General features: G+C 38.6%; 1 long non-coding RNA gene across 5 annotated transcripts; it reads right to left on the reverse strand.

The window, feature by feature from the left end:
- Positions 1-21,155: 21,155 nt before the first annotated feature.
- On the reverse strand, positions 21,156-24,924 carry LOC120092765 (uncharacterized). 5 transcript variants are annotated; one of them, XR_005486150.2, is made up of 5 exons: positions 24,641-24,790; positions 22,569-22,757; positions 21,847-21,960; positions 21,483-21,739; positions 21,156-21,375 (listed from the first exon to the last, which is right to left on the reverse strand). It is a non-coding gene; the product is annotated as an uncharacterized LOC120092765 (long non-coding RNA). The 5 variants fall into 5 exon arrangements; XR_005486151.2 differs by lacking the exon at positions 22,569-22,757 and having other exon boundaries at positions 21,483-21,759; positions 24,641-24,870; XR_005486149.2 differs by lacking the exon at positions 22,569-22,757 and having other exon boundaries at positions 21,847-21,965; positions 24,641-24,870.
- Between the last annotated feature and the right edge of the window lie 2,406 nt (positions 24,925-27,330).

Genomic DNA, 27,330 nt, shown 5'->3' on the forward strand with positions numbered 1-27,330 from the left:
AAAATTTTGAATTTATTGTTTTGTACGTATTTTTGTGCACCCCACTTCGCCTTAGGACAAGTGGGAGATTGTTAGTTTGATGCCCTAAAATCTCGTGTCCTGTAGTTTGTAAACAGTTTGTACGAACACTTGTGATGTATAATATATGATATATACTTCACTTCTTGATTTTGTTCATTTGGTTGTTTTATTTGTTTTACCACAAACCAATCAACTAAAATCCCTTGTTGTTTTTATGTAACTTAAGCATGTATGTGGTGACATACAAGTGGGTCATGACTTAAGTGATAACCAAAATGGTCTGTAGTATATGGATATAAGAGAGAAACCTTATCCTTGTAACGCTACAGATGCGGCCCGCTTTGTGGCATAGTTACAAGTGTTGTGACTTGTCACAGATAGTTTGATCATGATCATTCGTGTAGGGGACATGCGAGCGGGGGCGTCCTATACAAAGAGTTTGTATAAGACCTGCCCACGAAGTGTTAATGTCTTGTTATATAACACCGTTCATGACAGAGACTTCATTTAACTAGGATGACCATAGGTAACATGACCTCAATCCTAGTGAGTTGGGAACTCCTGCCATTGAGAGCAGTCCTTTGATTTGCATGGGTGCGAGTGGCCAGGCTGCCAACTCAAACCTACCACTTTGAGGATTCGTCTGATTTGGGAGCTGGGAACTCAGCTACACAAGATAGAATTCACTCCTTCCCCGAAGCAAGGGTAAGTAAATAGATAGCTTCCTTAAGGGTTGATTCCAGGGCTTGAACGATGTGGTGCCACACACCTTCTCATGGCCCGAGAGATGTTCACACAAAGTTGGACTATGTTGTATTGTTCATTAGAGAGATTTATGGTACTTAAGGAGTGAGATGTAACTACAGGGGCAAAACAGTAAATTGGCCTAGTTGTACTTACGAGCATCGGTGAAGGGTTATCGTACTCATGATTGGTTATATCCGATGGACACAGAAATATATCTGTGGTAAGAAGAGTTCAGTTGTCGGTCTTTAGTGGAATGTCTGGCAGTTAGCGGATGGTGGATCTCGTGACTAAAGAGTTTAGTCGGCTATTCACATACTATTGGAGCTTCGAGCCGTAGGTCCATAAGGTCCCCTTGGTAGCTTGGATACAAGTTGAGAATCAGTTTTTGGGTGAGTTTGAAATGTTCAAATTAACAAAAGGGAGTTCGATTGTATATGATATAATTGGACTGGTTAATTATATATGATATGATTGACTAAATGTATGAGATACATTATTTTAGAGGAAATTGGATATAAATAAGATTTATATCAAGTAGAGGAGAAAACACTATAGTTGATTATGATATCAAACAATAGGTTATGAATATAATATGATTATATTTATTAATATATTAATTAGACGGTTATGAGATAATTGGTTGTCGTTTCCTCCAAATTTATGCATTAGTAGGAAGTTGAATTCAATTCTAGTCACTGAAGAATAAAATGAAAATTGTTTTCATTTTGCTAGAGACATGCATAATTGCTCACAGTGTGTTAGCCTTCTATCGCTTAGTATTGAGAGCCTATATGATAGCGCCCACTTACTAAACGATCGCTCACCCGCACTTTCCTAAATGATCGTCTGTGATTTCCTAAACGGTCGTTTAACGCTTGAGCTTAACTAAACGATCGTATAGACGATCGCTTAGATTTTACTACACGATCGTGTACCCCGTACTAAAAAATCAAGTACCTGACTATACGAGAGTCTTTCCTTTCTCCCACTTGCTTGATCGTAGTACACAATAGCCTTTCCTCCTCCCCTCTACCAATTCCATCAAAGCCCACCCTTTGGATTCTCATTCCAATAATACTGAGAGCTCCGAATGGTGGTGTCGTCCCTGTTGCCTGTTGTTTGTGCACTACTGTTCGTGTAGACGACCATGGTGTTGCTGAGCGATTGCTTGTTAGACGAGAAAGAGCGAGAGGAGTTCGTTCACGGTGAGACCAAGATTTCTTAAGAAAGTCTTCAACTGGTAAGTCTCTCAATCTCTTGTATCTTTTAAAGCATGCCAGTCATTTAGTTTTTTAATGCATATCTGTATGTTAGAATGTATGTGTGAAAATTCTATCACAATGATTTGAAAAGATCTACTTCCACTCATAGGTACTCTTGTATAAGAGTTCCTTCAATTGGTATCAGAGCTAGGTTTCTGATATTCCAATTTCATTGTTGCAAAGAATTGTATATACATTATCGGTAGGTGCAGCATGTCTACTCCTATTTTAATTGCTAAATCGTTTGTGGATGTGTGGATTAATGTAGTTTTCTGGGATGAAACCTCGATTTGTTAAATTCATTTACATTTCTAATTAATTGTAAAGGCCCTTGCATCTTTAGGCATAATTAATTGCTATCGAGTCTGTAATTTCAAAGTTAGTTTGAATTTTGAGTCGTTCATGAAGAAGTTCGGAGCAAGGGCTGCTGTTCTTCAAAGAAGAAGACAACTAAGCATCTTTAAGGCCGAGGCATCGCCAGATTGATGCACGGGGTATTGGCCCTCTCCTTTTTATAGCCCTGTTGAGGATGTCACTGCAGGTTTTTTCCTTCCCCTTCATCTCACTGGAGACATGTTTGTTGCAGTGTTCTTCAATCTTCTCGCACTTCAGACGATCAAAAATGACCGCGCAGGGTTTTCCTTCACTTTTCTTCAAAATTGTGCCTAATCTCTCGAAGGCTGGAGGTCGCGCCACTACTAGAGATTGAGTGGCGATTTCCTCTTCTATTTCACTAGATAGAGTCAACCTTCTAAAGGCTGAGCATCGAGTAACTCTGGGAATCGCATGCGGACTTCCTCTTTCTGCTTCCATCATGCTCAATCTCTCAAAGACTAAAGCATGCACGGTAGACAGCCTAATATAGTTAAGGCTGAGGCTATTTTATCTTTGCCCTCCTTTTTCCCTTGCATTATCGACTTCTTCTGCAGTGATATGATTGTTGTTGGCCACTTTTCCCTTCACATTTCTGGCTATGCAGACTGGCTCTGACGATTCATATCCAAGTTTCGCCCTCGACATAGGTATAGTGTATCCCTCTTGCAAAAGCTTCTTTTGGGTCGAAGAGAGTCTGAGTTGCTCATAAATCTTCAAGCTCTTGAACTCAGTGTGAGTTGTAAAATCATAACCCTTTTTCGCCAACAGCTTGTAAGCCTTGGGATCGAATCTGTCTTTAGTTCGCTTATTGGGCAGATTTAACTTCGTCACTTCTGCCTCCAGGTTGTGGATTTCTTGCTTCGTTATTAGCATGAGAGGTGTGATGAAACTCTCTTTTAGAATTTCTATGTTGCCAGCTTGCAAACCTTTTGAGCATTTCGTAAAAGGTGACTCACCTTTACTGGGGGATAGCGCAAAATTGGAGGCTTTAAGGCTTTTTCGTCCCTCACCACGGGTGTCTCTCCAACACTGGGGGATGTCCCACTCTCTTTTAGGCTGGAGGTTTGTAGCTTGCTACCCGTTCCTTTATTTGTGTCTATCGGCGACCTTGACCGAGATCCACCTGCTTTCTTTGCAAGTGAGGTCTCTGCGCGCATTTTTACCCAGAATTCTTGCTCTTTAGGTAAAACTTCACATCTGTGAAGTTAGATTCAGTCTCAAAAAATGGATTAGAGTCTGCTTTAACTTTCTTAATCCCATCCTGGTGGAACATGAAACACTGATGCAGTTTTAACGTAATCACACCATTCTCGTAAATCCAAGGGCACCTTAGTAGTAGCTTATAGTTGGTCTTTGAGTATATGACATGAAACAATGCATCAGCCTTCAGGTCACTGATGAGGAGCTCTAAGTGTATCATGTATATCGTCCTTTGGCTGCCTTGATTGAACCCTTGAATCACCAACTTGCTGTTCGAAAACTCTTCCATGTGGATGCCTAACTGTTTTATAGTTGCTTTAGGCATTATATTGACAGCGGATCCATTATCGATGAGAATCCGACCAACTCTTTGTTCTCGAATGTACCCGAAGATATACAAAGGCCTATTGTGTAACTTGGATCCTAACAGCAGATCCCGTTTGAGAAGTCTATGGATGTACAACACGAGGCAAACACACGTGCTGTGGAGGCTGGTGCACCAGACGTGTTAAAGTCCACAATGCCTCAATGAGGGTCGTCTTAGCTTCTTGCGGAAGTGAAAGCAGGTCATCTATGTTGAATGACGATAAGCCCTTCGATTCTTCTGTCGATTTCAATGGGCTTGCACTACTACAAAATCTACATTACTTGACACTTGTAGTTTTTAATTACTTGATGTTTTTGTGGAAAAAACATCAAGTAATATGATTTTGGACAAAAAAAGTCAAGTAAAAGGGTTAAAAAAGCGGAGATTGACGGAATATTTTGGATATTTTCACGCGAACCTTTACTTGACACAATTTTCGTGTCAAGTAATATAAGGTCTTACTTGATACATTTCACGTGTCAAGTATAAGAAGCTCTTACTTCACATTTTTTTGGTGCCAAGTAAGGACCAAAAAAGTGGAGATTGACTGAATATTTCAGATATTTTCACGCGAATCTTTACTTGACACAATTTTCATGTCAAGTAATATAAGGTCTTACTTGACACGTTTCACGTGTCAAGTATAAGAAGCTCTTACTTGACATTTTTTCGTGTCAAGTAAGAGGGTTAAAAAAGTGGAGACTGGTGGCATATTTCGGATATTTGATAGGCCTCCAATTATGTGCTTTCATCGTCTACTTCTACTAAGCGATAGTGTAGCAGAGCTCAACAATCATGTAGCAGAGCTCAGTGATTGTGTAGCATTTGGTAAGCGATTGTATAGCATTTGGTAGGCGGTTGTATAGAAATTGGTAAGCGATCGTGTAATGTTTTGTAAACAATCATGTAGTTCCAAGTAAGCAATCGTGGGGTGTATGTGGGCGATCGTCTAGTGTTACTCAGCGATCGTGTACCATTTGGTAGGCGGTTGTATAGAAACCGGTAAGCGATCGTGTAGTTTCGGGTAAGCGATTAATAACGGGCATAAATGCACGTTATTACAACACAAAGATATAAAATAATGTAGGATTGCGACGGTAAAAATATGTAAAATCGGGTCTAAAAGCATTAAGTTGAGAACATTGCGATCACATGCACCAATTGCATTAAAGCAGCAAATTTATATATTTTGTGCAGGAAAATGCATTGGCGCAAAACAGAATTGCGATCCAAGGAATTCAGCGTCCGAGTGCATTAGAAAATTGAGATCGCAAAGCTATGCAATCGTTTGCATTCGCGAAGATCTACTCAAGAAGGTGACCACATAGAGACGGCGCATCAAGGTAAAAGCTTAATAAATCATGATGGGACAGAAAGTTGATGACGGTCAAATCCGAATTTAGTTGACAAGCCGTTAACGACACATTGTAGCAAGTACACTCAAATTTTCAATGACTCTGCATGTCATCTTAGGCCTTTTACTTAGAATTATGAAGGTTGTTAAGCAGAATATACAGCAATTATGTTAGGAATTCATGAAAAAATGAGTTTGCATCGTTCAGCATGATGAATCTTGGTTAATCCATTATTATGCGTTATTATGCGTTCAATTTGCTATTTTTGTAGCTAACGTAAGAAGTAGACGCAAACGCGGAAATCGGACTACCGCATAGACGACCGCATGCGGAGAAACTCTCCATCACAAAGGCGAACGCGTTCGATCAACGCATGGGTGTTGCGATAATCAGCCGTATGCGTCCATCGCATAGGAGTTGTGCTCGTCAAGCGATTGCGGTCATCGTGTCGAAGTTGCGGTATTAAGCAAATGCGGTCACTGAATGATTGCAGTTACACGATAACGCATAATAAAGGGATCAACGCACGGTTGGTGGAATGAACACATCAACGCATTTACCTCAAGAAAATCAAAAGATGATGTTGACATTTCACCTACCACGCCGTTAGTAGCAGAGATTCAGAAAAGACTAAACGCGCCACAAATGCCAGAATCAGAGCAGTCCATTAATGCTGTCGGTGATTCAAACTCTATAAATAGAAGCCGATAAGCAGAATTCTAACTTGTCCAGGGATTACCCCTGCAACCTAGGGTTTTTTCTGTGATCCAGACAAATGCGTGAGAAGATGCTTGAGAGTTCTTCACCTCCTTCATCCATTCCGAATGAGGACCGAAGCCTTCGACCGGAGCTAGATCTCAAGAGAGTTAGCTCCACTGCCCATCCATGGCACCACCGGCAGCCTTGACGCACATCCGCTGGAAGCAAGTCACTGCATCCAGCCGATCATTTCATTTTCTTTTCTTTTCTTATATTGTATTGTATGAAATTTTGTGATTAAGGAATTAATACATTATTCAATGCATTTTTGTGTGTCCTTCGATTCCATCTCCATCTTTCCCTACTTAATATCCTTAATTTTCATTGCGTCAGTTAGTGAGATTGCTAGAGTTTCGCATACTTAGTCATATGGATTAGAGATATGAAGCATGTAACAAACCACCGAGAGATGTGTGTTGCATGAGTGTGTGAGAAAACCTTATTTGCTTAGTGTGAAGCTGTAGTAACGCCTGTCTATAGGCTAACACGATGCTTGTCTATGAGTAAAGTCAGCAACAACTAACTGCCCGGAAGAGTAAGTGGTTGGTCGCATTAAGCAATATAAGTTATTGTTCACTAGAGATAGGAATAATCTTATGTCAGCCAAGTGTATGCGATTACCTTGTCTTATGAGCGCATCAATCATCATTTAGGCATACTTGAGAGAGTAGTATAAAACCCAAATCTAAGACTCAAGAGAGCGGATTGGAACACATAAGCAAGAATGGAGACTTAGGAATAAGCTTCGTTTGTTATTACACAGCGTATCCACCCTACAAAGAGGACAATGGCTACGTCCAAGAAGTAGGATATGGTGGTTGTATGTAGTCATCTTGACACTTATGCATATTTTAGGCTTTTAGTGTGTATGGCATGACCGTATAGCTTGCGTTGACTAAGGATGCCATTGTAGTCACTCTTAAGGGTTGCAATGAAAACATCTCCATATTTTATCTATTTTTCCATCCATTTGTTTCATGTCAAGAGTTTTCATGTTTCTACCTCTCAGTCATATTCTCATTGCGTTGTTTGTTAGTTAGGAGTAGGAGTAGTGTTAGCATAGAAACCTCCCATCCATTCTTTTATTCAACCGCCGCATGCACATCACCGCATTCATATAGTTACAAATCCTTGAGTTCGACCTCGGATCACCCGAGAAACTTGCGTTCGCGTTATACTTGGCGTGAGCGCAAGAAAACTTATGATAGGACGCATGGTCATCGCATACATTTGTTAACGCATAGTCATTCCAACGCATGACAATCAACGCATACCTTAAGAACATGCATCGCAATTGTGTCTAAGGGATTTTAGTTGTCGAGTAATTGATGTCTAATTTCCCGTCATCAAGTTTTTGGCACCGTTGCCAAGGACTTCGATAAAACAGTGTGCTAACAATGATTTTTCTGATTTCTTTGTAGACTCACAATCTCTGGTGAATTACAACCCGAAGATTGAGAGAACGTTCAGACGGAGACTAAGAAACAGCCGCCACCACAACAGTCAGATAAAGAAGATATGGCGGAGTAGCCTGAAAACGGAGCACCAAAAGACAACAACGTCATGGCGAATCCAATCCTGCTGGCAAACGATCGTAATAAGCCCATCAGGGATTATGCATTGCCCAACCTCTATGATTTCTCTCCGTTAATCATGAGGCCTGCCCTCAATGGAAGCCAATTCGAAATGAAGTAGGTGATGCTGCAGATGATCTAAACTGTAGGACAATTCAGAGGACAGTGTGGCGAGGACCCGCACGCCCACCTCCGTAGCTTTATAGAAATCTGCAATACTTTTGTGCTCCCGAACATCTCTGCCGAAGAATTCGATTAACTCTATTTCCATTTTCTCTGTGTGATCAGGCAAGAAAATGGGCGTATTCCCTCGAGTCGAGAGAGATCACTTCATGGAACAGATCATAGCGAAATTTATGAAGAAATATTTTCCACCTACCGAGAATGCTAGACGAAGGAAATAATCATCAATTTTGAACAAGACATGAACGAATCGCTCAGTGATGCCTGGGCGAAGTTTAAGAGGTTGGTCAAGGATTGTCCACATAATGGATTACCAAATTGCCTTCAGATGGAAATCTTTTATCACGGTGTGAATCCCGCTTCGTAAACCGTTGCCAATGCGGCAGCCGCTGGTGGTCTGCTAGACAAAACGTATGATGAGGCTAAGAACATCTTGGATTGCATCTCTAAAAACCACGAGGATTGGAGAGAGAGTGATCAGATATTGAGAATAAAGGATAACGACGCAAGTAATGGTGCTATTACCTCATTACAGAATCAGATGACCGCAATGATGAACTAATTCAGGGAATTACGATCAGTAGCCCAACATCGCAAAATGGGCAAGTCAATGCAATTAATTAAAATACCGCAAGGTGTGCGACTTGCAGTGATGGACATGCAATGGAAGAACGCCCACAGAATTCACAGTCTATTTACTTTGTGAAAAATAATCCATTTTCTAATACCTACAACCCCGGGTGGAGAAACCACCCCAATTTTGCTTGGAAGAATCAACAGCAGAATTTCCAATTTGTGGCGTAGAAAGAAGGGCCACCTGGATTATTTCCGCGCAATAACAGTCAAACAAGCAATCAAGCCAGTAGCTCACAAATGTCACAATAATCCTCCTTGGAAAGTCTATTGAAGCAGTATATAGAGAAAAACGAAATTGTGCTTCAAAGTTAGCTACTTCCATCCGCAATCTAGAATTACAGATAGGCCAGATTGCAAGTGAGCTAAAGAATAGACCGCAAGGGGCTCTGCCGAGTTCAACAGAACTCTCACGCAACCCGGAGGGATCAGGTAAAGAGCAATGTCAAGTCATGACATTGTGGAGTGGAAAAACTATGGAGGGAGAAAGAAATGAGCTTAGTTGGAATGCTCCCATTGTGCCAGAACCTGAAATTATGGTGACACAAGAAGAAGAAGGAGAAAAAGAAAGTAATAGAGCCAGAAGTTACCCCCTTTCCCGTAGAGACTCAGAAAGAAAAAGAATTACGAGGTACAATACCAACGCTTCCTGTCTATGTTAAAATAATTACATATTAATATTCCATTCAGTGAAGCGATTGAGGAGATGCTTGCATACACGAAGTTTCTGAAGGAAATGGTAACCAAGAAGAGGGGAACTGGTAAGTTTGCCACGGTGGCTTTAACACAGAGTTCGAAATCAATAATTCCACCGAAGACGAGCGATCCTAGGAGCTTTACTATACCCTGCTCCATTGGAGGACTATACATCGGGCAAGCCTTGTGTGACCTTGGAGCTAGCATCAACTTGATGCCTCTGTCGATCTTTAAGCAGCTGAATGTAAGGAAATTTGCGCCCACGAATGTGACTCTCCAACTTGCAGATAGATCTCTAGTGCATCCAGAGGCAAAGGTGAAGGACATGCTGATCATCATCGACAAATTTATCCTACCAGCCGACTCATCATCTTGGATTACGAAGCCGACAAAGATGTGCCCATCATCCTAGGCGACCATTTTTATCACCAGGTCGTGCCCAGATTGATGTGCATAAAGGGGAGATCACTTTGAGCATAAATGGATAGAAGCTCAAGTTCAACATCATCCGTGCCATGAAGTTTCCTGACGAAGAAGACCTGCATGAATCAGACGACGATCAGAATGTGACTAAAGAAGAAAAGCTTGACGAAGAGAATGAAGAAGAGGATGCAAGCGCATCCATTGTGACATGTAATGCGATCATAAAAAAAACAAGCAAGGAAGAAGAGATGATCGCAACCCAAGAAGAAGAGCCAACAGAAAAAGAAGAAAGAAAAACAACGTAACCGTCCTTAGTAGAACCACCAATAATGGAATTGAAGACCCTGCCGAACCACTTAAAGTACACATTTTTGAAGTAGAATAAGAAGCTGCCAATAATTATTTCCTCGAAACTTAATGAAGATCAGGAGAATGCGCTGATGAGCATTTTGAGGAAACATGTACGAGCAATTGGCTGGACACTCGCCGACATTCGAGGAATTAGCCCAGTGTACTGTATGCATCGAATTCGTCTCGAAGAATACCACAAAGCAACGATCGAATATCAACACAGACTCAACCCTGCGATGAAAGAGGTCATTAAAAAGAAGATCATTAAATGGTTGGATGCGGGCATTATTTATCTGATAGTAGATAGCACGTGAGTTAGCCCCGTGCAGTGTGTGCCAAAAAAGGGTGGTATGATGGTAGTCCCGAAGGAAAATAATGAGCTAATACCGCAAAGGACCGTCACCGGGTGGCGTATTTACATGGACTACCGCAAGTTGAATGCAGCCACTAAGAAAGATCATTTCCCTCTACCATTTATTGACCAAATTCTAGATTTTCTAGCCTGAAATGATTTTTACTGCTTTCTTGATGGCTATGTCGGGTATAACCGGATTATGATTGCTCCAGAAGATCAGGACAAGACCACATTCACCTGCCCATATGTGACCTTTGCTTTTCGCCACATGTTGTTCAGCCTCTGCAACGTGCCGATCACATTCCAAAGGTGCATGATGGCCATCTTTTCAGGTTATCTTAAGGACTCTGTTGAAATCTTCATGGACGAATTCTCTGTCTATGGGCACACCTATGAAATATGTCTGGCCAACCTAGAGAAAATACTGAAAATATGCGAGGAGACGAATCTCGTGCTTAACTAGAAAAAATGTCATTTTATGGTGAAGGAGGGCATCGTGTTAAGGCACAAGGTTTCTCGGAACGAGGTGGAGGTGGATAAAGCAAAAATAGAAGCAATTGAAAAACTTCCACCTGCAACAAGCGTGAAGTCTATACAAAGTTTCTTGGGGCATGTTGGATTCTATAGATGCTTTGTCAAGGACTTTTCGAACATAGCACGACCGATGAGTGCGTTGATGGAGGCTGATAGAAAATTTGATTTTGACAACAATTGCCTCAACGCATTCAGGATTTTAAAGAATGCACTGACTACCGCACCCGTGTTAATTGTACCAGATTGGACACTTCCTTTTGAATTAATGTGTGATGCAAGTGGGTATGCGATGGGAGTAACTTTGGCACAGAAGAGAAAAACAATCTTACATCCCATCGCATATGTGACTAAGACGTTGAATCCTGCTCAGACCAATTACACCACCACAAGTAGCTCCCACCACAAAGAAAGAGCTACTTGTGGTAATTTTTGCATTGGAAAAATTTAGAGCATATCTGCTGGGAACAAAGGTACTCATCCACACTGATCATTCCGCAATAAAGTATTTAATGACAAAGAAGGATGTGAAGCCGAGGTTGATCAGATGAGTTCTCCTTCTCCAAGAATTTTACATAGAAATAATTGATCGAAAGGGGACGGAGAACCAAGTTGCGGATCACTTGTCCAGATTGGAAAACCCTGAGGTTGATCGCAATGAGTCAGAAGTGAGTGCGGTGTTCCCAGGTGAGTAGTTGTTCTATATTGAAGAATTGCCATGGTATGCTAACATAGTCAACTATCTGGTTTGCGAGCAATTTCTAGAGGAATATACTGACCACCAGAACAGGAGGCTCAAGCACGAATGCAGATCATATTTCTGGGATGAGTCGAATCTATACAAAAGGGGGGCAGACCAAATTCTGTTACTATGCATACCAAATACTGCTCAACAACACATATTATCGCAATGTCACGACTCACCATATGGTGGGTACTTTGGAGGACAGTGCACTGCAGCTAAGGTTTTATGGAGTGGATTCTTTTGGCCAACAATGTTTAAAGATGCAGCTAACTACGTGGTGAACTGTGATTGGTGCCAACGCACAGGTAAAATTTCATGGAAACATGCAATGCCGATGAACATCATCTTGGAGCTTGAGTTGTTTGACGTATGGAGTATCGACTTCATGGGACCATTCCCTCCTTCGAATGGTAAAAATTATATTTTGTTAGCCGTTGACTATGTATCCAAGTGGTAGAGGCAATGGCATATGTCGCAAGCGATGCGGTGGTAGTTTTTCAATTCCTGAAGCAAAACATTTTCACTCGTTTTGCCACCCCACGTGCCATAATAAGTGATGAAGGGTCCCACTTTGTCAATCATACTATCAAGGAGCTGTTGCGTAAATATAACATTCTTCACAAAATGGCCACCGCATACCACCCGCAGATGAATGGTCAGGCCGAGGTGCCCAATCGGGAGATCAAACTGATACTTAAGAAGGTGGTAAGGCCTTCGCGAAAAAATTGGGCAGCAAAATTCAACGATGCATTGTGGGCATACCGAACTGCATTTAAAACACCCATAGGTATGTCCCCATATGCGTTGGTATTTAGTAAGGCGTTTCATTTGCCTTTGGAGCTGGAATACAAGGCATTATGGGCCGTGAAGAAGCTGAATTTTGACTTGAGGAAAGCAGGAGAAGCGAGAAAACTTCAATTGGTCGAGCTGAAGGAATGGAGAATCAACGCATATAAGAATGCAAATATTTACAAGGAGCGTACAAAATGTTGGCACGAAAACATATATACGGCAAGAACCTCTAAGTCGAGCAGAGGGTCTTACTATTCAACTCACGACTACGGCTCTTCCCTGGGAAACTAAAGTCACGTTGGTCTGGACCATTCATAATTAGAGAGGTATTTTCACATGGCGCGGTTGAATTATCAAATGATGATGGAACCAACATATTCAAGGTTAATAGGCAGCGAGTAAAAGCGTAGCACGGAGAAGGCTGGCATTGCCAAGTCGACTCCGTGGAACTGAGAAATTTTGAATAAAGAAAGAAGTAGGTGGTCCCTACGTTATCAGATGATCGAAATTCATCAAGGACGCAAGTTTTGGAATCATGGAATCTTCAACTTTTCTCTACTACTCAGAATTTTCATTCCACTATATCTTCCCAGAATTTTATCTATTCTATAAAAGGGGGAGGGGGGAGATTTTATTTTGTTTAAAATTATTTGACCCCCTCACTGCTTTTCTTGCAACGATCAAGGCACAGGATTGCAGAGGTGTTACACAAAAAAGCAACTTATCTTACTTTGTCACTGCAATCCAAAGAAGATAGATTACCGCAAAGAAGGATGCATCAACAAACAATGCAGGTGACAGTGCAGATTTGGGGGTTGTATTCTTCCTTGACTTGATCCCAATTTTGCACAACCGCATCACATTTTGATTTTGAAAGTTTTATCATCGCATCCTCTTTGTTTACCGCAATCATTTAACAGTGATAAATTTAGTGAGTCGTCGCATGAGTTATTTGCCAATTATGATTTCAATGATGAGACACATGCTTCTATTTTTTTCGTATACACTAGAGTCAACTTAATTTTAAGATAGTCACCTCATGAAATATTTCTAGAATTTAGTGATCTGCTAGCTTTCTTTCAAACTCCCTTTACATGGCTTGTTAAGAACATCGCATGACTTCTTTCAATCTTTTGGCAATGGGGACATTGCCACATTTTAAATTTAGGGGTGAGGGATTTGTTTTTGACCTTGCTATTTTGAATATATATATATATATATATATATAGAAGAAGAAAAGAGAAAAATATTGAGAATAACAACTCCACTGTCAACGCAATGGGAAACCCATGTTGATAAGAGTTAAGTTGTGAAAGACACTTACCCATAGTTGGATGTTCGCATGACACACGTGGGGGCAAGCCAAAACAAAAGTAAGTCGCCAGGATCAACGCATAAATAAATGACTTCAACTCCGCTGCCAAGTAGGTATGAGTTTAGTCTGAGAAAGAGCGCATTGCTCATAGTTAGATGTCCGCATGACACACGTGGGGGCAAGCCAAAACGAAGGCAAGGCACTTGGATCAGCGCAAGGTCAGAAAAAAATAATAATGTCAAGAAATATGCAAGGATAAAAATCATTTGACACCCCGGTGGAAAATTTTTCTTGTTGAAATAAATCATGCGATGTCCCAGAATTTAGTAAAGTCCTTTTGAAGGTTAAGCTTACGATCCCTAAGTATTAGAAATATTTTAAGAGGAGATTTGAATAAGACTTAAGGAAATTTTGGTGTATAAGATTTGAATGAAGTATCCTTGAGAAATCTAGGAAAAGAAATTTGTGGTCGACTTTCGAAATAAAGAAAATCTTTAGCTTATGCTTAAGGACAAGTATTGTTTAAATTTGGGGTATGATAACGGGCAGAAATGCACGTTATTGCATTGCTAAGTTATAAAGGAAATGCACGTTTTCGTTAATAAAATATGTTTGATTGCATCCAAAAGAATTAAGTTTATAACATTGCGGTCGCATGCATTCATCGCATAGAAACAGTTGATTTTTGTTTTTTTTTTTTTATGCAGAATATGCGTTGACGCAAGGTGAAAAGAGCGATCACAAAAAATCAACAGTCGAGCACAGCATTACCACAAGGCTTTGCGGTGATTTGTGTTCACGAACATCTGCTCAAGAAGGATTGCCGCATAGAGCCGGCACAACTTGGTGGGCGCAACTGGGTGAAAGGCATAAGTAATCACGATGAGACAGAAAGCTGATGACAATCGAATCCGAATTAAGTTGACAACTGCTAATGATAACAAGTACATTCAGCTTTTCGATGATAAATATTTGGCGCATCAGTCAGGGAATTAAAGTCATCCCATCTGTGCAATCATAAGAGAGAAGTTGCTCTTCACCCTGAAACTCTATAAATACCAAAGGCATCCTTCAAAAAAGGGGTTCGGTTCAGCCAGATCAGTAGTTCATAGCTCAGTCGTGTTCATAGTTTTCTTTTTTTTTTAAGGCGGAGCGAAAGAAGAGTAGAAACGTCGGAAGATCGCTCAGGGCAGCTCGAGAGAAATCCCGAAGGTGTAGAAAGTAGATAGCGGGCCGACTCTCGCGAGAGCGAGATTATCTTTTCAACAAAAGTAGAAAAGACAGTGTAAAAGCCTGGGAGGCAAGAGATTGCTACTAAGCTCTTTATTCTCTTCTTGCATTGATATTTTGTACTTCAACTTTATATTTATACAATGGAAGTTCTTATTCTACATCTATTCACTCTCTTAGCATGCATGAGTAGCTAAACTTGTCGAATGGGTTGAGAAGAACTAAGCTAACATGACCTAGGATCTTTATTGCTTGCAATTATCTTATTTTACGTTGTGCTCAACATCCCTTTAGAGCTACTCGAGAGAGAGTCTAAAGAAAGAACCTAAAGACTCGAGAAAGCTAGGTTAGAATCTAGACTTGAGAGAGTAAGATTAGATCTACATAAACAAGAGAAAAGGACTTACAGATAAGCTCTGTTTGTCAACACGCATCGCATGCCCCCTAGAGATCAGTTATGATATTATGTGGTTGCCTTATTTGTGTGTGTCATTTTTTCATCTCATAAATAAGAATAGAGCCTTATGTGTAGGTCCTATAGACTCATCGCATATATCACATGCGTTCTAGCCTTAGAAGCCGTAGCATTCACATCGAGAAATGGTTTACTATTGTAAGTGTGTTGCATGGTTGCTTAGCATTAACGCATCCTAGGAAGTGTTAGCCGAACCCTTCTCAACCCGTTCACCGCATACTCATCGCATCTCCCGTTTATCAACTCTTTTAGAAACTCCGCCGCATTTGTTTATTTTTATTACCGCAAACAACAATACCAACAACTATTGATTTATCTGGTTACTGCAAAGTCTTCTAAAAATTACCACCGCATATTGTTTCCCAAGTCCCTGAGTTCGACCCTGGACTTACCAGGAAACTCAGTGGGGTTTGCACTTGGATTCCACTGAGAAAACTTGAGTGCTCAATGCATTTTCATCATCGCATTTCATCCATAATTCCACCTCATAAAATATAGCATCAGTTGCACTTTTTTAAATTCACCCAATCTCTTCAATATATTGCAGTCTATCATGCAATAAGAATGACTGCATGAGATGCAGCTCATGCTTGGAGTAAATGAAGACTGGCCCAGACTTACCCGAGAGTTCGATCTTCTTGCAAATTCTTCAATCTCCAGCTCAATTCCTTTGGGATTTCCTTCGTAAAGTCCTACCTCATCAACTAGACTTACTCAGCTTTCCGATGGCTTTGGAATCACTTCATTTGCACGAGTAGAATGCCCAAAAATCCTTCTAAATTCAACCATTCCTATTTATAATAAAGTTTTGCATGCTCAACTTAAGTCTTAGGCTGCCACCTCCACCTTTAAATGGAATTTAATTCATCTCATCTCAACAGTTGGCCACCTTAACCAGTGATTAAGCTGGAAGCTTCCCTTAAATTCTCAAAGCATTGCCTTTGTCATCAGCATCCTTCAACGCATAGCTTACCTTGAGCCAATGCATATCTCTTGTGGTAGTACACTTCTAGACCAACACATACCTTATCCATCATCTTTCTTCAAGACCAAGACCTTGGCTTCCCCTTGCTCACACTATTCTTTTAGCTAAAGCCTCATCGTGCCCATTACCTAAGGCATTACCTTACTGCACGCACCACCTTACTCACTAACCTCTTAAGGCTTTGATCATCGCATGACCATCACCAACGCATGGCAAGCTCTTGGCCATTGCACATCAACTAGCCAACACCTCCAACATCATGCCAATGCCTAGACAGCACCTTCAAGCCAACGCTCAGTCACACCACTCCCATACCTTGCTTTGTCGAGCGCAACATCCCATCGTTTTGTGTCATGCTTAGCCGTGCACCACTTGCCAACACGCGTACACCCATCCTTGGCGCAACCTCACTTGACAGTGTCTCACCTCGCGCATCCTATTCCCATGCTCATCATCGCACACTCGATGCGCCCAATGCCTAAGGCTCTCTTGCTCTCGCACGCACACCCTTGCCCATCTAACCTCCCAGGGGCTTTGACCAACGCATTGCCTATGCTAACGCATGGAAATCACTTAGCTTCATGGTCTCACGTCCATCTTGGCCTCAACTAACCTCTAAAAATCTTGGTTGCTACACACCCAACACTTCATAGGTCAACGCATCCCATAATTCTTCATTTAGGCAAATTTTCACTTACTAAGGCCAAACACTTAGTCTAAAAATCATCATCTTCCTTCATAGTCTAAAAATCATCATATTCCTTCATGCCTATCATGCACTCTATTAACCTCCATGGAGCATGGCTTCCTCCCACAAGGCCTTACGCACCTACGCATTAACTCTCCCAACGTAAGGCCCATCTTGGCTTCCATACTTAGCCAACTTTTCCCTTGCTAAAGGTCTCAATACCTTGAACATTTTCCCTTCTTTTCCCTCAACAAGCTTTTCCTACCAATATATTTTCAGCTTTTTCTTAATCTTGAATAACATGTTGATTACTTACTAATTATCACACTTAAGTAGAGAAACTACGGTTCGTGGTTTACATAGTGGGACTAGGTCTACGAGATATTTAGAACTAGGGCAAGTGGGAGAAATAATGGGTATCTAATGCCCTAGTTTATCGTATTTATTCTCTCATGAACTCAACATTGTATATATTTGTATATAAATATCTACTGGAGTTTTAGTTCAAGTGAGAGTTCTTTGGGTTGTATTTCTTAAAACTCGCAGTTTGTAAAGTTAACATATTCTATTTTTCAATAAAGATGTTATTTGACATTTATTCAATAAAGTTGTCATTGAATTCGTAAATCACACTCGTAAAGACTAAATCCAATAAACTAAGATCCATGGATATATATGAATACTTGAATTTTATGTGGAGACATAAAGATGGATCAAGTTCGAGTAAATAGCCAAAACGGTCTATACTATATGAATAAGGTTGGGTATCTTATTCTATAACACTATTGAATGTGGCCCGCTCTGTAGTTGTTACAATTTGTTGTAAAGTGCTACAAACGAAGTGATCCTGATTCGTTCATACACTGACATGAGGAGTGGGGGCGTCCTATGCAATGAGTTTGCATAAGATCGGACCAAGAAATAAGTCACTCTTACTTTATAACGTTGTTTACTGTTTAAGATTGACTATTTCGCATAGATGACCTAGGTAACACGATCTTAACCCTGAGATAACTATGAACTCCTATTTATTCGAGATTATCCTTAGATTTGCATAGGTGAGGGTTGGCTCAACAAATTCAATAACAACTTTATTAAATAAATATAATATGTTTAACTTTACAAACTGCGAGTTTTAGGACATACAACCCAACAAACTCCCTACTATAGTTGTCCAGAGAGACTATAGATAAATCAACAAGAGTTGTTGATCGAGCAGGTCCATCAACAAGAGTTGTTGATGAAATCGGTCCTTCTACCTTTTATCAATTGATATCAGAGTATGATTTAAGCACTTAATTAACGTTAATTTGAGTTTGGTGGGTGAATTTATATGATTGCATGTTTGGGACTGATATGGAGCTTTAATCAACTTTGGCATTAGATTTCTTTTTTACTCCTAAGTTAATTTGTAATTGTCTCTTGTTTGATGAGCTTATATGTGTGCTCTAGAATTTGTAATTTATTTGGAGTCAATAGAGTCGAAATTAGGTTGTAATTGAAGCTTGAAGCAAGCAAGGTTTGTAGCAGAATTTTGGATGGAATTACTGCCCTCACAGTGTCACGATGCTATTTAGAGAGCATCCTGACATTGTTCATCTTGGAGCCCGAGGCATTGCAACACTAGGATGAAGTGTCGTGACGTTGTTCTTCCTTGCCCAAAAACGTGCGCGTTCATGAGCCGATTCATGTGGGGGAGGTCTGGTTCGATCGATTTTCAAGGATTTCGGTCCGGTTCAGCCACCCTTGATCCGATTCAGCATCTTTTGAAGGTCTGGAGGTCTGATTCGGGCGGTTTGGGTCCGGTTCAGGTTGGTTCGTGTAGTTCCAAAACATTTTTGGGCCAGATTTTGACCCGTTTTGTAATAATTTAGTTATTATAACTATTATTACTCATTAATTTACTCGCATTTTGTAAAGTTAAACATATTCTATTATCAGTAAAGATGTTATTCGACATTTATTTAATAAAATTGTTATTGAATTTGCAAATTGCACTTATAAAGACTAAATCCAATAACTTGTTTTTTTTGGGGGGTGAAGAGTCGAAGTTTCCATGAAGTTCCTAACATGTATCTAATATCAATTGCTTAGAGTTATTTAAAAACAATAACCAAAACCTTCCACTATATTATCTCCCGACTATTCCCAACTATATTATCAATATCTCTTGGCTTAGTTCCCCATTACTACTTCCTTGCCCCCCGCCCCCAAAGATAATTTTCAGTTTTTCATCATCATCACTATGGCCAACTATTACATCCCCGCATTATTAAAGTTATTTAAAAACAATAACAAGAAACTTCCTGGCTATACTTTTCTGGCCATAGTTGTGAACCCGAATAAAGTTATTTAAAAACAATAACAAGAAATATGATGCGGATGTCTTTTTCTAGATTTTTCAAAAAATATATCCTCCCTTGTCTTCTTTTGACAGTACTACACCAAATACCTTGCTTTAGTGACCACTCAACATAAATATTTTTCTTTTTTGCTTTTGAGGGGAGGGAAGAGTAAAATGAGTCGTTGGATAGGAAGTGAAAAGTCCTAATAAAAATATAGTCTAAGTCTATGGATCCACATAGCATACTCTATACCACATTGGCCCAATGTGGGTACAGAATGTAATGCCCTGCTTACTCGGCGGATTTAAAAGTCAAATATAGAAAAGTATCCAATTATAAATAATAATCTATCTTTATATATAAACATTAAAAAAAATTCTTTTTCTATATATATATATATATAATTTAAATTTCGTTTTTTTAAAATGGCAGGTTACCACATATTCTCCATGTATGTTCTTTTTCTTTTTTCTATATTTTCTCTTTTTGCTTTTGAGGGAAGGGGAGAGTAAAATGAGGTGTTGGATAGAGATATATTAACCACTAAGATATCACATTCAATAGAATATTCAATTATAAAATATTAACTTACTAGCCCATTCCCACTTGGGCCATTTGTATTGAAATTGAAAAAAAAAAAAAATACATAATCATAATATAAAAAAATCGTATAGGAAAATGACGTCCATTTCAATGGATGACCTTTGAACTTTCATCTTCATTGCCTGTTTGGATTCCCAAATGAATGATGCCTCTATTATATCAATTATTTATAATTCTTTTTTTATATTTTTTATTATTGAGTACAATAATTATGAAGATGAGGATTGAATCTTTGAAGGAAATGTGCATATCAATTATCGTTAAGATAAACTCATTTGACATAGAAAATCTAAATTAGGACTTTTATAAGAGTAAAATTGTAATTATAATATAGTTTTAGGAAGAAAGAACACATTTGTAAAGTTTAGTTCAGATTAAAGAGTTTTGGCATCCCAGATCTGAAGTTAAGGTTCCATAACCTTTGAGTTAAAAGAATAATGTTATTTAATAAAATATATTATCATGTTTATTGCTTCTTTTAATAGCAGACATCAATTTTGCTATCGTGCTTGTAGGCTACACGTTGGCAAACATTTGGTTTGGGTGCTATTGAACTATTGCAACTGTAAAAATATATGTCGAAGAAGAGAGGGAGTTTTACTTTTCCTTCTCTCTTTTTTTTTTTTTTCCCTCTACCTATAAAAATATATGATATTTAAGACCACTTTCCTTTTCCCGTCTAAATTCCAAATTCCACATTCTTTTATTCTCGAGCCATGTATACATTGCCTTGATCTAAGCTTAAAAAAAATAATAATAAAATAAATAAATTAGAAAACTAATCAATGATGACCCTCCATAGATTCGCCTATATAAGCTACAGCTAAAATTGCAAAAATAAGGGCTTGAATACCACTTGTAAATAATCCAAGGAATATTAACTGGTATAGGAACTACTAAAGGTACTAAAGAAACAAGAACAACTACTAATTCATCAGCTAATATATTTCCGAAAAGTCGAAAACTAAGTGATAAGGGTTTTGTGTAAATCCAAAATCTATCCTTAAATCTCATCCAAATAAAAACAAAACCAAATAAAACCCAATAAAATCTCTTCCCGAATAAATTCAAATTTAATAACTCACAACTTTTCCAAAATATTTTAAATCTTCCATCCAGAAATCAAATTAATTATCTCAATAAAATAATCCAATCTCCAAATTGCAAATCAAATTAAAAGTGGCAAAATGTCATTGTGATGATATAAACAAAAGATTATTTAAAAAGAATTAATGCACCTATCATTGGAATATTACAGAAATAACTGGAGGAAATCTATACAAGTACAAGGGTGATTTAAGCCCACATCTACACATAATATATATAAGGGTTCTTTGTCTATGGATTGACCAACTTAGAAATCTCCTGTTGCAAGAAGAATAATGGAATTTGTTAAAGGTCAAGAGTACTTGGAGAAGAGAATGGAAGAATTAAAAGAGATGAGTGAGAAGCAAGAGGCAAGAATGACTTACTACGACACCAAATTACACACCGTCATTGCGGCTTATTTCGTTTGGGAACGTGTCTTCTTCTTCATCATCTCCCAGAAAACTAATGCTCCTTCCTCCCTCAGTTGCAACAATGGCAACTTTTGGGTGATTCTTACTCTAAGCTGTTTATGCAGCCTCGTTTACATGTTCCTTTTTGTTGATGCAGCGCTCATGCTCTACCGAACAGAGCACCAGCTCAATCTCATTCTCCAAACACATGCACAACTTCATCGACAAATCTGGACAATCAAAAGAGAAACTGCTGACAACAATATAGATCAATCAATAATGGAGGCAGGTGATGATCAATCCAACAATGGATTCCACTTAGAGGAGGAACTCATACCCATAATAAACTCAAATTCAGCATTTAGAAGGAGAGGAGAGAGGAAAATTTATGTGTACACCATTTTCTTTGCTTTGGTTGGTGTTGCTGCTTTAGAATTATACGCCTCCAAGTCTATGCTATGCAATTGAAATCCCAACATACAATTAGCTCCATCGGCCTTACACAAATTAGGTTCATATTTATTATGTTATTGTATGTGTAGTATAGTATATATCTGTTTAATTCTCTTTCTCTCTTTTTGGTCAATGGGGGTTTAAATGTTTCTACTTATGTAAAACAATAAATATATAAGAAACAAAAAGATCAGTTTGAAATTATTAAGAAACAAAAAGATCAGTTTGAAATTATTAAGAAACAAAAAGTAATTTATATATGGATGTTGTATGCTATGAGAGTTGACTTGGGAGGACAAGAAATTTGGGAGTTACACAAAGAAGCTCAATACAATTTTCTTGACCAACCTCATCTATAATAACAATATATAAGATAGTGAAAAGAAAAAAACATATAAAATAGTAAAAACAGAAAAGGAAAGAATCTTGTAAGAGTGGTGAAAGTGGAAAAGTTCATCACTATTACAACCCACCTCTAATTATTCTTGTTATCTTGCTCAATCAAGCAATACAATCTCACTCCAATTTTCTAATTATCTCTACCAAGTATGCAAGAGCTCTATTATTATAGTTTGCATTATCTATAGTATTAGTCATGGTAAATACCTTCTCAATTCCCCAATCCAATAGACATGTTTCAATCATTTGTCCAACTATATCTCCTTCAATGGTATAGCCTTCAATGGTATCTTTTTTATGATCCATGGTATTCCCATCAATGGTATCTTCTACGGCACTTGGAATCAAAGAAACATTCAAAATCCTTTTTCATAATTTCCAATTATCATCAGTGAACTGCACAATAAAGACCACATTATTCACATTCACCTTATGGATTGTCGTCCAAATTTCCATTTCTAAACAAACTCTTCCCCCATTTTCTACTAACATTCTTTTCAATTCGTCCTTCTCCTCTAAATAAAGTTTTTTACACTCCTTAACAGCAGTTTTACATGAAGGCATAATAAATCCAGATGTACAAAAGGATCTCACGTTATAGGGACAAGGAAATACAAACCATACCGAGCTAACCCAATTTCAAATAGGCCCTTGATCCAAGGAAACCACAAAAATAACTAATAAATCAAATTTTTTTTTTTTTTTTTTGGATAAGAAACAATTTCATTGATAGAATGAAAATATCCAAGGTGTACAAAAGGATCTCATGTTACAGGGAATACAAAAGATGTTTTCAGTTGTTGACAAGAAAAAAGAAACTACTGCTTTGTAGTGCTGTAAAAGATTTACATCACAAGAAACTAGCGCAGAAACAGTCCGGTTCGGTTCGCTTTGGTGGTCAAACCGAACCAAACCAAATTTTCTAATATGTGAAACCGAACCGAACCAATTTATTGGTTCAAACCGAACAGAATCGCATATATCTGGTTCGCTTCGGTTTTAAATTCGGTTTTGGTATTTTAAAAATCTATATTATATTTTTTTAAATTAAAAAACGGTTCGGTTCGGTTCGGTTTTAAATTCGGTTTTGTTCATTAAGTTAAAAACGGTTCGGTTTAACTTTTTTTTTAATTAATATATATATATATATATATATAACGGTTCGGGTCGGTTTCAAATTCGGTTTTTGAAATTGAAACCGAAACGACCAAATTAATTCGGTTTCAAAATTTCTTCATACCGGTCCAAACCACATTTTTTTCGGTTCCATTGAGTTTTCGGTTTGGTTTTTAGAAACGGTTCGATTTTTGCGGTTTGAATGGCCACCCCTACAAGAAAGCATTGAAAACAACTTATTGGAGGACTTCTTCAGTAATTTGGCTTTTTCGTTGAAATCCCAACATTTCTTTCCTCCCATATTTTCCATAAAATAGCAGCAACAATGTTGGTACATATAATCTCTTTGGTACTCTTGAATTAATGGTCTGAGATAAGCATACTAATCCAACTCTTTGAATCATTTGGAGTGACAATGGTCCAATTGAATGATTCTAAAACTTCAGCCCATAAGCTGGCCACAAAGGGACAATTAATAAACAAATGGTTGTGAGTTTCATTATCACTTTGGCATAAACAGCACCATGATGGAGATAAAACAGAACCAAGGGCAATGCTTTTGGAGTCTATCGGTGGTGTTAAGACAAGAATGGACAATTTCCCAAATGAGAAATTTAATTCTCTTTGGGTAGGACAATTTCCAAATCTTTGTGTAAAGATTTTTGTGCAGTCGATATATGAATGGAAATAACCTTAAAGTACAGAGACTTGAAGGAAAAACGACCACAACTCTCAAGCTTCAAGATCCAATGAGTCAAGTTGAGTCAATCTAACATTAGGTATACAGTGCGTGAGGGAGGCCCAAAGAGCAGTTTTAACAAAAGAACACAAAAGTAATAAGCCAAGCATCTTCCATAGGAAAAAATGTAAGTCTTCAAAATATCTTAAGCAAAAAGAAACAGATCAAGTACAAGAAAACTAATAAACGAATAAGCAAATTTAAGTGGTCATGTGTAACAATCATCTCAAGTGTCTATCTAGGAACTGAAAGTTCAAATCCCACCATTAAGCTCTCTAAAACTAAGAAAGAGGAAGCCAAAAGTGGGAGATTAAACCCCACAAATATGAAATGTAAGAAGATACAGAGTACATTACCCCCACCCACAGAGATAAACCCCACAAATTAGGAAATAAGGAGAAGCAACAGAATGAGGGATTCTCACCAGAGAGAAGGGAGCGATTATTCTGGAAGCAACGACGGCGAAGAGAGAAAATTCTTCAGTGTAGACGGAAGGGGTTTTGTGGTTGAAGAAGAATAGATTAGAAAGAAGCGAGGAAATGAGTGTTTAGGGTTCGGCGTATGGCGTTTTTTCATTCTTTTTTAGTATGGAACCATCCCGGGAAGGGGCCGCCGGCAGGGATGGCATCCCAGATTTCGAAGGGTCGATTTCCGGAAGTGAGGTTTAAAATTTCGGAAATTTAGGCTAATGAGCTGATATTTGGGCCCATAATATCAAATGACCAGGTTTTTTAAAAAAACTGTCAATTGACCTTCTACTGACGTTATGACGATATGAGATTACAAGAATTGTCTCGCTCTCGCTACATGGTTCTTGCTCTCACTATACAATTTTCACAAAATCATTTGTCTAGAACTTAAAATCGTTAACACACATCAAACATTTAGTGTGAATTCTTTAAAATCTAAACTTCATTTGAAGGGAGTTTTCAGAACGGAACGGACTTTTCTTGAACGTAGTTTCATTGGTGTTTTGTAGGAACATAGTCTCAAAAAAGGTATGTAAATAGCATAACGAAAGGGGTGTGAGAAAGAGCGGCAATGATAAAGGTGGAGAGAGAGCGACGGCGGCCTAGGTGGAGAGAGAGCGTTAGCGAGAGAGAAAGATAGAGTGAGAGGGAGAGAGCGCGAGAGCGCGAGAGCGAGAGTGAGAGAGAGCGACAGCGAGAGGCAACAACGAGAGTCACAAGAGCGAGAGCAATTAATAGTGACAACGAGAGAGATCCATGTGTATTAGATGATATTCATCTACTTAATAAAAAATGTTCTCTTGCTTTGTAGGATGACAGAAAAGTGTCTACTAATTCGATACGGAGGTGATTAGATGAGAACCAAAATTTGTATATTGGAGGCAAGCTAACAAGAATCATTGTGCCTATTACATTGAAGTATGAAAAGCTTAAAGCTCACATTTATAGGGTTGCCAATGTAAGTTGCTCAAAGTTTGATGTTGTTATGAGAGTTAAATATAAGCTTGACTATGAAGCCCCTCCACAATACATACGGAATGACGATGATGTTCACTTCCTTCTTTTTCGGGAAGATCTTTGTAGAGTTCAACTATATATGTCACACCCTCTCCCAGATTACCCTCTTAACCTGGAAAAAGATGTGATGACATCAGTTACTAACTCTAGTTAACACTTACTGCCTACTCTTAACCTGACTTCTATATTACACACCTGATAACAACATATAAAATTCAAGCATAACTACAAAGGCTAAACAAGCCTTAATTCATAACCCATATACATAATATATAACATCAGATCTTATGAGTCCCAACTCACAACTTAGTCCTTAAATGCAACAAAACATATGCATAAATATTTACAGCCAAACACCTAACTGATTAGTTTATAGAGTCCTTGACTTTACGTGGCAGAGCAGCAGTAGAGTTACTTTTTGGGGAGATGATCGCTACTTGGGGATAGAAAAATAATTAAAACGAGGTGAGCTACTAGCCCAATGAGTGACAATAAAATAAGTTCTCATGCTTAAAACTGTATATAAAATCTTATACTGAAATATAAAACTTTCCAAACAACTTTTAAGTAAACCTTTCAAACATAGCATATCTAAAAACATAACTAATCTAATCCTTAGTTGAGAGTGAACCTTTGGCTTTAACCCTCAACGTCAAACCTTAGTCGAGAGAGAACCCTTTTGTTCGACCCTCGACGTCATACTACCTACGTGCACATGGTTATAACTGAGTACCGTCATACCTTAGGTACTTTCAGTAGGATACCTTCTCTAAGTCCTTCAGTATCCCTCTTATAACAAATCAAACATAAACCTCTTACTTAAGCATATTTACTTAAATCATAAAGCATTTAGTTATAATACCAAGGCTTTAAGCATAATATCATCGCATGCTTTAATCATTTGAAATTAAGTTAACTAAAACATGTTGGGAAACTATCTTTAAAAGGAATAGCATGCGTTATTCATCAAACTATGTATGGAAAATATGCTTCATTTTAATATGCGATAATCATGCTTTCATAAAAGATAGGTTGCTTGGAATTATTTGTAGCATGAGAATAAACTTAAAGAAAACAGGGTTTCTAAAAGTATTGTAAGTCAAACATTGTCACTCACGGCTTTAGGCTACTCCTTAAAGGTTGATATGGCTCCCTCAATGGTGTCAATTTTGTGGACACAACAACATACATTTAGCAATGGTCTTTCTTTTGAGACTAATTCTTTAAATTAAGCTTGTTTTTAGCCTTCCCTAAAACATTTCCAAACCAACGCATACCTTGCTATGCGTCAAACACTTAGTAACTTTTTTGAGGTTTTAGGTCCTTGTTATGTGGCAAACCTACTTGATTAACGCATCCTACTATGCACCATCGCACGCTTTAAGTGTTTCTTCCAACCGCATATGATCACCCACACCAACACCTATGCGTCCAAGTCCTCAACGCAAGCCTTCTCAGCCTGACACATAGGGTTTAACGCATAGTGGCACTCAGCCTTGCTTCTTCCCATGCGCCTGGTTTGAGCTGCTTGTTCAAAGAATTTCATATTCAAATTTTTTCATCAATAACTAAAATTCTAGAGCTTATCTCAAGAAACTTTCATCTACAAACTTGTTCAAAATATGTC

The sequence above is a fragment of the Benincasa hispida genome, chromosome 12 (genome assembly GCF_027475165.1).
Source record: "Benincasa hispida cultivar pf3 chromosome 12, pf3_genome.v1.1, whole genome shotgun sequence".
Classification (NCBI taxonomy): domain Eukaryota; kingdom Viridiplantae; phylum Streptophyta; class Magnoliopsida; order Cucurbitales; family Cucurbitaceae; genus Benincasa; species Benincasa hispida.